The following is a 13,812-nucleotide window of genomic DNA, read 5'->3' on the forward strand; positions in this document are numbered from 1 at the left end:
TGTACTAAATGAATGGATGATCCACAAGGGACCTTAATTTCCAAAGAGTTGTTTTCAATTCCTGTCCTAGTTTAGCTGACCAAAACATTTGGCGGGTTGAGTTTCTTTCGAGTCATTTTATTTTCTTATTTTCCCGTGGTTTATCCACCGACTGTAATTTAGGCATTGGTAGGCCACCATGGAGACTAGTGCGTATATAATTACTGAGTGTAATAGCTCTGGGACTGCAAATACACCAGTCACAGCTATAAGCCGCAGAAAGCTGTGATGTCCAACAGCACAAGCCCATCAAGTCTCATTAGTCTGTTGAGTGACGCACAGGGACCCCTTTGGTTCATATCAGTGGACAAATAGGGTCTGAGCATTGAATCGCTTTGAAATATAAGATGCTGTAATAAATAAGATAGCAAGCTCATCCTCCTGTATTTCTTTATTAGAAGAACATTACTGTTGATTTGACCAGAAACCGTTCCTATCATGGCATGCCTACTCTTCTCCTCTTGACAACATGGTGCTTTTCCACACAAAAAGAGTTTTAATATTGATTACCTTTTAGGCACAAATTCAATTCTACAGACAGAAGATAAGTAACAGTAACTTTATTATGGACATTTGACACAGTAATGTCTGTGTGTGCTATTATAATTATTTGAAAAAAATATTGGAGATAGCACTCGATGACAAAGCAGGATTTAATCAACACCATTTGAGATTGAGGTTAAAGGATACCAGAAATTGGCAGAAAGTTAAATGCACCACTATGCTCTTGCTCTTGTTGATGAGAAAATTGTCAATTAGCCTTATAAGTTCTGATACTAAAAGAAATGTCCTGAAAAACAATAACATGAAGAAAAACTGCAGTGTCACTAAGTAAAACACAAAAGTAAAGGGAAAGGATAAAAATAGACGAAACAAGCAAATGTGTCAGCAAAAATAATACTGATAAAACACTTCTAAACCATATTTAAGAATTTTGCTTTTTGCAGCTACATGGCTACTATATATTGCTTGTGTTGTTTTTGAAGGTCATCAAACCAACCAGTCTTACCCTGCAGATCAGAAGAATGCCAGTAAAAGAGACCACTTCCATACTATAAATAATTCAAAGGAGGACGTCAGTAACTATTTAAAATGCTTTATGCTGCTGTACACGTTTTACCCATCCTTTATTTTGTTTCCCTTTTGTTTCAGAGTGTTAATACGATTAAAAAGGCAAAACAACTGATAATGTACTGTTAATGTATTTTGGTCGGATGGTCAAAAGAAAAAATATCAGAATTTTTCCAATTCCCTTTTTATGCTGTCTTGTTTCCCTGTCCTCCATCTCAAGACCACAACTTTGCTTTGAGTCCGACATATTTTAAGATGTTGCAAACCGTACAATGCCTTACAGAGGACTCTAAATCTCCATTTATGGATGCATTCCTCTTTCACTTGCATATCTTCCTCCATACTTAGCTTGTGGAGGGAGTGATTCAAGGTATGTGGAACCTATATCAGTGATGGGACTCCAAGATAGCCACTAATATTATAAAAGACATCACCCTAATAATAAATTAAGCAGAATATATCAATACTTAATTTCAGGGTCACAGTTTTAATGGAAATCATTATTTATATACAGCACCAGTCAAACGTCTCATTCAAGGAAATGGGAAGGTGTGTCCAAACTTTTGACTGGTACTGTATATTCATTATAATATATACTAATTATATACATCTAATCACAGTTTTGTTTTTTTTAAATCCTTACATCATTTTAGCAGAGCATTTAAGAGTCTTTTTCATGTGTGTGCGTACATGTGTAGACAGCAGGAGAGAGTGAACAGTTATTGGAGATAAGCCGACTATGACCTCAAGGGTCCTGACCCTCAAGTGGTCACTCAGACTGAGACATACTCACAGGATGTCAACAGATTAAGCTCCTTAGCAAATCTATTTAAAGACTCAACCCAAAAGTGGTCTAATAGACATTTTCTATTCAGGTATTCCTATATAGAAACGTCTGTCAACTGTTGCAAGCTTAATGAGATTCTGGAAGAAATATTAATGCACACTAGGTGCAATATTCTGTGAAAATTAGTACCACTGTTTATTATCTGCACTGATGGCCTGAAGGAACAAGCCTGGACTGATTGAGATGAAACTGAAATGCACAGCAGAGCAATCTGTGTAAAATTTTACACTAGGAATCAGAGCAAATCCCTTTTCAACAAGTCTACAGAATGTCCCTGGAGATCAAACATAAATCTCAGTGGAGGCATGGAAACTGAAACCCAGCTGACATGGAGAATGACCCGTCCAAAAAAGGGAGAATTTAGAATTGCTTCATTCCTTAATTACTGAATTGGAGCCAAGTTATTTTAGTGGTGCGTTTTTGTGGTAAAAATGTGGGGAATGCAGGGTTGTGGTAAAAGGCTTGGGAATCAAAATAAGAGTCTAGCTATAAGGAACTACCCATTGTTTGCTTTAAGTTGACACTGTATTTTACAGATTTCAGTTCTTCTGGTGCTACAAGTATTCATTATCCAGACATACATAAAAGACATAAAAAAGTAAACATATTTCAACAATACAGTGCTAAACAATACAAGAGAAGGATAATTTTAATAGTAGTTCAAATTTCCACAGTGATCATAAGTAAATTACATTGACATACTAAGGCTTTTTCATTTTATAATTTGAATCACAGGAAGTCAGCAAACACAGTCAGTCTTGATGCAAATAATCCTTTACTTAAAAGCTATTATAAGTAGAAGAAACTTGATAACTTCAGTAACTCCCTTGAGTCCTTTAAGAAGTCAGTCTACTCCATCAGAACTGCTCATTGGATGGTAGAACAGCTTTGGAAACCCCCTACCCACACACCTTTCCAATGTCGAAATGAGGGGAGGAGGGGTGGGTGGGGGCTGAATCAGACCATTTCTGTAACTTTCTAAAACAGAAAATCCAACATTCACACTGTCTTCACTCCCTCTCGGCCAGGTGTGTGCAGGTGAGAAAGTAAGCAGGGGTTGTACTATTCCTCCCTGCATTATTTATAACTGAACAAATAGCACCAAATATCTCCATATGTTGTTGTGTCAAGTTTTTAATCGCCAACAAAGCTCTGCTAATTTGGTGAGGAACACGTTTCATTTCCTGTAAATTCTTCACAATAAAAGTCTCCCATTATTTAGTCATTTAAAAGCTTTTAATATGAAGCAGTAAAGCAGGAAATGTTGGGTTTGCATCGGCGGTAACTTAACAGAACTCTGATACGGCTGCCCCTCGGCAGGCTTCCGGAAAGCTGACCAATCAGAACAGAATGGGCTCATCTGGAGGGGGGCCTTAAAGTGACAGGAACTAAGACTGCCTGTTAGAGACAGAGGCTGAACTGAGGGGCTTCGTAAAGGGCCAGTATAAGATGTATGAGGAGTTTTTGGAACTGTGAATCATGCAAAGCTACTCAAGTGGAGTCCAAGATTAAAAATATAGAGCTGGAAATGAGCATAATAGGTCCACTATCTCTGCACCACAGACCACCACACCAACTCCCTTTTTATGCTGTCTTGTTTCCCTGTCCTCCATCTCAAGACCACGACTGTGCACCACAGACCTGTGTAGTCGTTCCAAATCGTACCCTGTGACAAACAGCAAAAAAAAACAAAACAAAAAAAACAAAAACAAAGTGCAACTCAAACTACACCAAGATTGTGTAATCATTCCGCAAAAAAATTTGAAAATCTATTTCAGCGTGTGGTCTTAAGTCCTAATCAGCAACATGGTCGGTTACAGAATTTTAATGTACAATGTAAAGGCATGAGTTAAAATCCTTGCTGAGTGTAGTTCTTAGCTGCTTCTTAGTGTTAAAATCCTTTAATGCATAGATGAGAATGATTATACTGCTTATACCTTGATCATTTGCAAAATATCTAAAATATCACATTTTTGGTGATCATTTTTGGACTTTTACACTTGTTCATTGGGTTGATATCAATTCAACACACTGCCATGGTTATATACTGTGGGGTGTATATGAATTTAGAACAATGACTAAAGATAAGCACTAAACAGTTTAAACCCATAACCTCCAGCCAGTAAGAAATATGGTAAGTATTGGTTTAAAGCAAAATAAATACTTTACATAGGGAAATTGATGAATTATTTAAAAAATTAGAAACATTTCTGACAGCTATGGTAAGTGCAGTACAAATGAGTCTTTACATAAAGCACTGTTTGAAACTTTTGTTTCATACAAATACAGAGCTAGATCAGGTCATTTTATAAGGAGGGTTTTATCAGCACTGTGTAATTGTTCTAACACCACATTACTGCCACTAGTTGAACAACAGCCACTTCCAACAAAGCCTCTGTTATCAGCCTTGTTTGTTCAACCTTGCCACTCATTAGCAGACCCCCCTCTGGCTGTATGAATGGGTAAGGGAGGTCAATACACTGACCCTGCGTGCCCACTCACTGCCCATACTGCAAACAACAGAGGCCCGTGTGTTCTGCAGATTGCATCACAACCCCACTAACGAGCAGAGCCATTGGCCTGAGAGCACTAATGCAATTATGCAACACAAACCCCTGTACTGTGAGTTGGAGCTATGGGAGAAGACTGAATTGAATGTGACAATTCATGGGGTTGTTATCTTACCATGTCTATATAGAACTAAAGATGCGTTAACTATATAGTGCTCTGATGTTCATGGAGAGGAAGAGAGAGATACAGAAAAAAGAGCACGGACAAGAATGAAATAAAAATATAAATGAAAAACACACAGATGAAAAGATGATGCATATTGCAGAAATGTTGTTGAAATTACAAACAGGAAATCATTTGAGGAAGCAGACACAGAATAAATGACATACTATTGAAAAATAGAAAGACGCTGATATTAGCATGTAGTGTTATGTAAGCTGTCTGGCTAAAGCTGTCTGGGGGCACAACATCACCAGTAAACAACACTTCGAGGGCTGCCACTGTTTCATCTCTTTTTCTCCAAGATTAGTGCACTACATGTAGAGCTCTGTAATGACGGCTAGTGACTACAATATTAGAGAACCTCAGGCTACAAATGGGGACAAACACAACAAGCTAATGTGGGTACAGTAGATGAAGGATGACTATGTTACATGGAGGGGAAAATGATTTAAATTTAAAATTTAAATTTAATTTAAAAAATGAAGCATGAGCTTTTCCTGACTAGACATTTTGACTTTGTGCAATAACTGGGCTCTAGTGGCTTTAGCATTTCCAAATGGCTGAGTTAAGTGTTGGTCACCTCAGAATCTAACATTTTTAGCTTAAAATGTGATGGTTAAACACCTGCAGACAAACAAAACCACTAACTTTTAACACACTCATAACCTCACAAGACAGCAACGCCAACTTATGTCAAACGGAAAAATTCAGTTGTGTCTTTTCTTTTCTTAAGAGTGGGTGTTCATGACGCAAATTGCCTAAAACAAGTAACCTGAGAGGATCTGTGATTGGCACTGTAACACAAACAGATTATATAAAACACAGCATTGAGGGTACATGTCAACTTTTAAACATGAGTTTTCCAATTATTTCCAAAGACTTTTTTCAAACAAAAGCAGATTCAACTGCTATATAGTCCAGCATGACTAAACTTAATTTACCTTCACTTAAAGGTGTAGAGTTTAGTGGAAGACTTGGCAGAAATGGAATATAATATTCATAAGTATGTTTTAATTAGTGCATAATCACCTGAAAAGAAGAATAGTTGTGTTTTTCATTACCTTAGAATGAGCACTTTATATCTACATAGGGAGTGGGTCCTCTTTCACGGAGCCCACCATGTTGCACCGCTATGTTTCTACAGTAGACTAGAATGGACAAACCAAACCATGACTCTAGAGAGGGCATTTTGCGTTTGCCTTTTTAGCAAGTTTCGCGGCCACAGTATGTTCTCCTACAAGCTTGGAAGGGGAGGGGAGGGGAGGGGTATTTAGTCGGTTGTAATCTGCAACCTCACTGCTAGATGCCACTACCTACACATGGGACCTTTAATGTACTCTTTAACAAGTGACAGGGATTTTTATATACAACTTTCTTAAACTCTAACCTGAATCCAATGTGGTACCAATGCAAAAGGCTTAATAATTTGACTGCATATGATACAGTCTGTTAATTAAGAGGCCTGCCTCAAATGTGTTGAAAGAGGCCTAAGGGAGGAGAGACATTCAGAGGGAGGCAGAAATGAGCTTTTTCAAGCACTTGAATAGTAAACAGTCTTATCTAAAGAATGAGGGAGGATGGTGGAGCAGTGACAAAGAAATTTACAATGAAAAATGGTCTATCTTTGCACTTCCAGCTAAATTCTTCGTAAACACTGTTTATTATTAATCACTTTTGTGGGGAAGATTGTTCTCTGCAAAATACAACAAGACAGCAAGAAAAAAAAATTGTTCTAATGACTGTGTGAAGGTCAAATTAGCTATCTTGTACAATAATTTGATGACTTAATTAAATGTAAATTACATCCCACCTTAACACTGTATTTGAGAAAGACTTTAAATGCTTGCTGATTTATAACATTTTCTAAATCTAATGGAGGAAATAAACAAAATACTTGATAACAGTTTATCATTTGAAGCAAGGCGTACATTAAAGCAGGATGGCTATCAGTGGTGACTAAGATTACATTCCCCATACATAGTCTGGATTCCCCAGGTACCAGTGTTAAGTGTAGAGCATGAAGATAAGAGGAACTTGATTAGCAGGGGTGCTATATTTACTGCCATTAGACAGGACCCTTTACCCTCTAAGGTGGTCCGGAGCAATGGGAAAATCTATCTGAGGAATCTTTATGTGCTTGGGGTGTAAGGCAAGAGGAAATACTGTCATTTTAACATTTTTAATTACTAATATTCACCATGGTTTAAAAGGGCATGGTAAACTCCACGATCCCAACAGGATACAAGTGTCTCAGAGAGGTGACAGTTTATCTGTTTAAATTAAGAAGAACACATCAAACACTCTGCATAAGAGGATTTTTTGTTTATGTGTGTATGAGTATTATGATGGTCAGTGAACAAAACCGTTAACTATGAACCTTTTTTGAAGCTTTGTTGGTATAATGGTGACAAGCAATACAAGCAGTGAGAGAAATATGAATGACCAAATTCCTAAATACAAAGACATCTTTAAAAGGTATTATCCATCTAAGACAGAGCAAAAAAGACACCTGGTTACTGTGAGTATCACACATTCACATGAGACTGAAACTCAAGCCCCTTGTGTTTGCTGTTATTGTGTAAAGGCAACTTTTAAATGTCTTTGTCCTTTTGTACATTCACTTTTAAACAAATAGCCAGTATCAGGAAGGAATGAGGAAGAGGAGGGGCATAACAGAGTGACAGTAACAAGGGGATAAAAGTTTTAAAGCTGCTGAAAACTGAAACAATGGTATTTCTGTACAGCCCTGTTAAGCTCCATGATTTGCAGAATCACATACCTCAAAACATTTTGTAGTTTATTCTAGACATAAGGCCTGTCCTGTTCAAAAGCGATTCTTTTCTGTCTCTCTCAAAGAGTAACTACTTACCTACATCACTGGTGATACAGATTCAGCCAGACAATCAATCTCTGTTCCAATAATGTTTGGGACAGAGACTGGAAACACATTAAGTTTTGGAAGGACTACAATTATTGATTTATCTGTATTAATAATGACACATCTAGCATGGATAAATGGAGTGTGTTCCCTGTGATGTTTATAGGGAACAAACAAAGTGTCTCTTGGTATATCGAGTCCGGGAGAAAGGGAACTGAACCACGAACCGAAGCTGGGAACCACCCCCTAACTGTGTACCGAAGGGGTCAAGGTGACATTCCACAACACCTCTGAGACTGGTCTAATGGAGGGATTGGTGCATGGCTATTGTTGAGTGGGAAAGAAGAGACTATGAAAAAGAGTGTAACAAGAGATGGAAGTATGTAAAAAGGACAGAGGGAGGAAAATTAAGATTCTGGGTCAAAATTATGGGAAAGTAAGTGGTAAATAGAAAAGGAAAGGAGGCCAAGGCAGTTTTGGGGGTCTTAAATGAACCTTTTTGTTCACATTTAATCTATAAAGATACAAAAAAATAAAATGAAGTTCAACAGGTGAACTTTTGTTGTATATACAATACATTTAATTCTAACTTTCCCTTTTTTAGTTAAAAAAAAAAATCTGGAACATTATTTTTTTCTGAAGCCTCAATAAATGTGCTTGAGTTCAAGTATAAAACTTTTCAACCCTCAAAACTGTTATTTACTGATGCTATTTCAGAGGTGGCTGCGGTTGAAACCACTGTTTTATTTGACACCATTTCCCCTGTCCACTGTCACAAAAGACAAAAATTATACTCTCAGTCTATAATTGTGGGTTTTGGCAGAAGAGATAAATATAATTCTGTTTTGGTATTCAGGCTGTAAAAGCTGTACAGATCTCTTCTAATTTGCATTCGCTTTCAAACATAGATGCGCTCATAGAAAGTAACTATATATCAAATAAGTATTGTATGATTTGTTTGTGTGCGTATTCAAGTGCCACATTAAAGATTTTTTTACAGCACTTTAAAATAAATTATACGTTCAAATATTTTATGGATACTCTTATGAATTTGGAAGGTAGGAATTAAACCTGTATTGGTGAACCTATAATGCTCTGATGCTTGCTTAAATTCATTTTTAAAAACTGAAATTTAATAAATAAAGTTCCCCTGTGTTTGGCAAGAAAATGCGCATGAGCACATTATTCACTTGTTATTCACAGCAGTCTTTTGTGACATTTAACCCCCAAGCCTGACCTCTCAACCGGCAGAGTGCAGGTGCAACAATCCATCAAGCAGAAAAAGTTTAACTCTTACCGTCATAAAACCAAAAGACTGGAGACTTGCTAAGAAGAGTCAGGTATAGGTGAGCTGTGTGCCCAAATGCCTTTTCCTTCCTCTCTCTTCTTATATTCAGATTTTTTTTTTCTTTCTTCTTCCCACTGCTCAGAATAGATCTCTCCTCCTGGTCAAACTTTATTCCGAGATGTGACCCTGCCTAAAGCCTGGGAAACACAGAGACAACAGAACGAGGAGAAAGTTAGAGAGCCAAAGAGAGGGAGTGACAGGGAAAGAGAGTTCCCTGTTTGGGTGAAGCAGTGATCAGATACGGCTATTTTCAGACTCAGGCATGCTCGTCTATGAGACTGGAAAGTTACCCCCAGTGTAGATGGGTGGGGGCTAAGTGACAGGGCTGACTATCTCTATTTTACCACACGCACACATGTTTTCATGCATGCATACCATACAGTATGCACACAGAAACACGCGAAGACAGGCTATATCTATTACACACTTTCTTTCACATACTGTACAAACACCAGCACAGTCACATCACATACACATTGTCATTCTATGGTACAGATTACACCAGGTAAGTTCACCTTTGATGATTTATGCATAATTAAATGGACTTAGGTTAGGGCAGCAGTGGGCGTGAGCAGACAGAGAGAGCCTCCACATGCCCGTCTCTCCTCCCAGGCTTTAATGTCACACGCAGGAGCCGATGTCGTCAGTGTGGGGCTATGTAAAGTGGACAACTCCACACGGAAACTGACAAGAGTGTCAAATCGTTCTCACATGAGATTTTCATTCACTTTCTGTTGCTGACACTTTGATTGCCTGTCAAGGAGGGTGAAGGCCGGCTTGCTGAGAGATGTGCAAATGTACATGCGTACACATGAGGAAGCAGCCACACACACACTCTTTCTCTTTTTATCACAAATAAACCATGTGCAGTCAGTGTTAAATCTGACTGTAAATATATACAGACTAATTATGTGTCCACTCACCTGTGTCATTAATAATTTTACTGCTGTGTAATCCATATGGGAATGTATATTTGGAAATGACCACACACATACACACACAGGCTGAATATACACAGGAGAGAGGTCAGCCAGAAGCACCTAGACCCCAGACTCCCTGCTATTCCCAGAATGATGATGTAACTACTGCTATTAGCATCTCATATTTAAAGCCTGGACACCTAAAACCAGCTGGGAAGCTACTGTGCAATATGCTATTTGGACCACTTCCACCTCCTCCCTTCACACCAATACTCCACAATAAACAACAGAGACAAAAATCAGCAACTGACAAATAACTGCATAGTAAGGGTTCAGCAAGAGTTCAGTAGTCACTACAAAAAAAGAAATTCATTAACTTATGGTAATGAAGCTCCATTAGTAGACAGTGAATGCTGATAAGATGACTTACTTTTCACAGCAAAAAATAGAAAGCCTCAACGACTGTAACAGCACTGCAACTGACAATGATTTCCTTGATTACTCAATTGGTCTATAAAATGTCAGATACAGAAAACGTTCATTAAAATTTCTTTGAATTGCTTGTTTTATCTGATATACAAAGATATTCAGTTTTACAATAATATAAAACAGAGAAAAGCAGCAAATCCTCACAACTGAGAGGGTGGAACCAGGGAATTGTTATCTTTTTGCTTGAAAAATGACTGAAACAATAAATTAATTATCAAAATAGGTGCCAATTATTTTTGTGTTGATTGACCAATCGATTAACCAACTAATCGTCTCAGCTCTAAACTGTAACGGCCGAAATACACCTGGCGCGGATGCGCACGACACGTCTGTCGCAGCATGGCCACAGCAAAGAGCATCTACCTTAATCAACTGAAGCTGCTACACTGACCATGGAAGTCATGCACACCCGTGCGGGCATCGTGCTGCTCATCTCTATTTTCACGTGGATGGTCTATTTTTTTCTTCTTTCTTCTTCTTCTTTTTTCTCTATGTGCAGCAGTGTAGCCCTCCAACAGGTTAAAACTACATAGAAAACTACATAGAACAAAAGAAGAAGTACAATTTGGTTAAAAATGATTAAAATAATGCAATGCAGCAGTGCAACCTTGTGAGGTTTTTTTTTTTCAATGCACATTAAAATAAATCAATCAAATCAATGTGTATCCATGATCCTGTAGTTAAAACAAACTATTAAGTGAATGAATTCAGCACCAGTTAGTATAGCCTATGCTTACAAACCCTGCATAACCAACTGCATTATAACTTGGCAAAACTCAACGGCTAGCACGCAACCGCACACTACAAAGACAGACTCCGTGTAGCAGGTAGGCTAAAAAACACTGCTCTGACCTGCCCGGCCTACATGTTTCCGCCGTAATGCAAACTATGACTGCTATTATGTTGTTAACTTCATTAGATAAAACAGTGCGGTGGCATCACCTTAGTCCACTGCCTTTTTTAGACATGACATGAAAATAAACAAAACAATCACTTATGTGGATCTACATCGTAAATGGATTGATTGTTGCGAGTGTATCACGCTCAGCGGGGTGTCAACATGTTACCGACCTTTAAATCAAATCAAGCATGGATGCACTTGGTTGAGTTGTCCTGGATCAACACTATCTGTGTCTGCTGTCATCGTGCCAATGATGAAGTGGTAATGTAAAAATCCCATCTACACAGGCACAGATGACTGCAGTGATAAGTAGAACTCCTGCAGCTATGTCCCACACAACTCCCAAGCTTCAGACCTTGGGGGTCCGCTACAGTGATTGGTGTGTCAGCAGACGCGATCAAACAGCAGCTGCCCCCCAGAATCTTCTGGTCACGTGCCAAGGATCAGTGAGGTATGGTGAAAAGCTGACAACTGACAGGTGCTAATGATGTAACCTTGGGGCCAGAATCAGGGGAGTATCAGGGGACCAATAAGGTACTAAACAGGAAAAGCACCTGAGTTTAGTTCCCTATTAGAGATAGTATCTATCCACTACAGACATTATCCTTCAACCTACATGAGACTTTACAAAAGATAACCCACAAGATCTCCATCAACATCTGAACCGACATCTTACAAGCCAAAGTTCCTGACCTTTGATGGATTTGATGTTGCAGTTCTGGGTCACATCCACCTTCCATTTAAGCCAAATTTTGACCTTGATAAGCATTTCCTAGCCAGTTTTGCATGTGAAGGAATGATCTATAAAAACAATTAAACTAACATGACACAGAAGCAGCTTAGGAATGATCTCATTAAAGTACCAGAGCAAACTATTTTTATAGCGGTTGACACACACTCGCGCTCAAACACACCGACACTTTGACCTATGAGCCACTCCGGACTACAGTGGCCGCGTCGACATGGTCTCGCCCGTACAGTTTCAACACCTAATTCATTATCAGCGTCTGCAAGGCTCTGCCATTCCCAGTTAAGTAAGTGGTAGGATATAAAAAGCAGAGGAGCTGTGCATGTACACATAAGTAAGTGTCACTTACTGGAAAACACTTAAACTGGAAGCAAATCTAAAAAGGAAAGAAAAAAAAAACATCCGCAAATATAGTGTTCAACAGAGACAGGCCAACATTTCGATGCTTTGGTACAACAAAGTGCAGTGGACTATGAGCTAGAAACTCCAGTGTGCTTTTGTTGGTCCAAGTTTTAGATGTGAATCAAGACTGTAGAAGTAAACTAAAATACAGTTCAAACCAGCAATAAAATTATTATTTATCTTAACTAACAACCCTTCAGAATTACCTGTTTTGATCAGTGATGGGCTGGACTGGCAGTGCTGCACAGAAAGTGGTGTATTTTTGTTTATAAAGAACAAAAATGATCAAAATAATGTTGTCACCATTCTGCATGTGTTTCTCAATTCACCATGGTCTGATATACAAGTGTACTAAAGGTGGTCTTCCAAAACTTTCTCCGAACTTAGCAGGACAAACAATTGTACTTAATTCCTCTGTGTTGTGTTGATAAGCTGTTTAAGGCATGTCCAATCTTCTACTACTTATGAGCCTTTAAAAAAAAAAATTTAAAAAAATCAAGCCTTTTATAGCACTGTGATGAACTCATGTTTGCTCATCAGACCACTAAAATGGATAAATTAAAACTGTCTAGACTGGAATAGTATTTAAATGCCAAGCTGAATCTAAATTTAAAACCATAAAATGAAGGATGGTTGGGAATGACAAGTTAAAGTAATGATGTACCTGCAAATGAATTTAGTCACTTGTCACTGTGTATTTTGCAAACAGCACGGTAAGCTCATAAGGATTTGACCATTGAGAGAGCTCAGGGAGCAAGCATGTCCTGCAGGCGGCCCCTTTTATCAGTGAGACCATAAGAATTAGGCAAGCTTTTCACACATCACTTGAGCCATGACATCAGCCTCTGAAGAAGGGCAGAGGAGGGGAAGATGTGGGAGCAAAACACAGCAGAGGGAACAATGAGAGAGGAGAAGGCACCAAAACAAGGAAATAAACATGACAAAGGAAAATTAGAAGGAATTTGCGTGTGTGTGTGTGTGTGTGTGTGTGTGTGTGAGAGAGAGAGAGAGAGAGAGAGAGAGAGAGAGAGAGAAAGAGAGAGCGAGAAAGTGAACTGTGAGAGAGTAAACCCCTTTTACACTCTGTACTTTCAGAAAATGTATCACATTCTCCTATTCCCTGATGGCCTGCCTTGATCCCCTTTCCTCCTCTCTCTCTCTCTCTCTCTCTCTCTCAAACACACACACACACACACTAACACACACACACAGACACACCATCTCTCTGAGTAACAACTCTAAACTGGCAGGTGCAACTGTGTTAATGCTAACAGAGACATACTTTCTGGCTCGTTAGCCATCAATCAAGTCAAAATGATATGATCGCCCATTATGTGTGTATGTTAAAGCCTCTATGAAAGGCTGTTTAAGCCCCTCATGAGACAAATAGCAGCCAACTGTTGCTTGTCATACTGCATCCTGCTGTGCCACTTCCT

The 13,812-nt window shown here is 38.6% G+C and overlaps 1 protein-coding gene across 7 annotated transcripts in view; it reads right to left on the reverse strand.

Annotated features, from left to right (window-relative positions):
- LOC121905573 (sorbin and SH3 domain-containing protein 2-like) overlaps nt 1–13,812 on the reverse strand; it is a 55,359-nt gene that overhangs the window by 39,051 nt on the left and 2,496 nt on the right. For all 7 annotated transcript variants that reach the window (XM_042423943.1, XM_042423934.1, XM_042423926.1 and 4 more), the window contains exon 2: nt 8,866–9,053. The gene's annotated coding sequence lies outside the window, so the exon portion shown is untranslated. The remainder of the gene's footprint in view (nt 1–8,865; nt 9,054–13,812) is intronic.

Source organism: Thunnus maccoyii, chromosome 2 (genome assembly GCF_910596095.1).
Source record: "Thunnus maccoyii chromosome 2, fThuMac1.1, whole genome shotgun sequence".
In the NCBI taxonomy this organism is placed as follows: Eukaryota; Metazoa; Chordata; class Actinopteri; order Scombriformes; family Scombridae; genus Thunnus; species Thunnus maccoyii.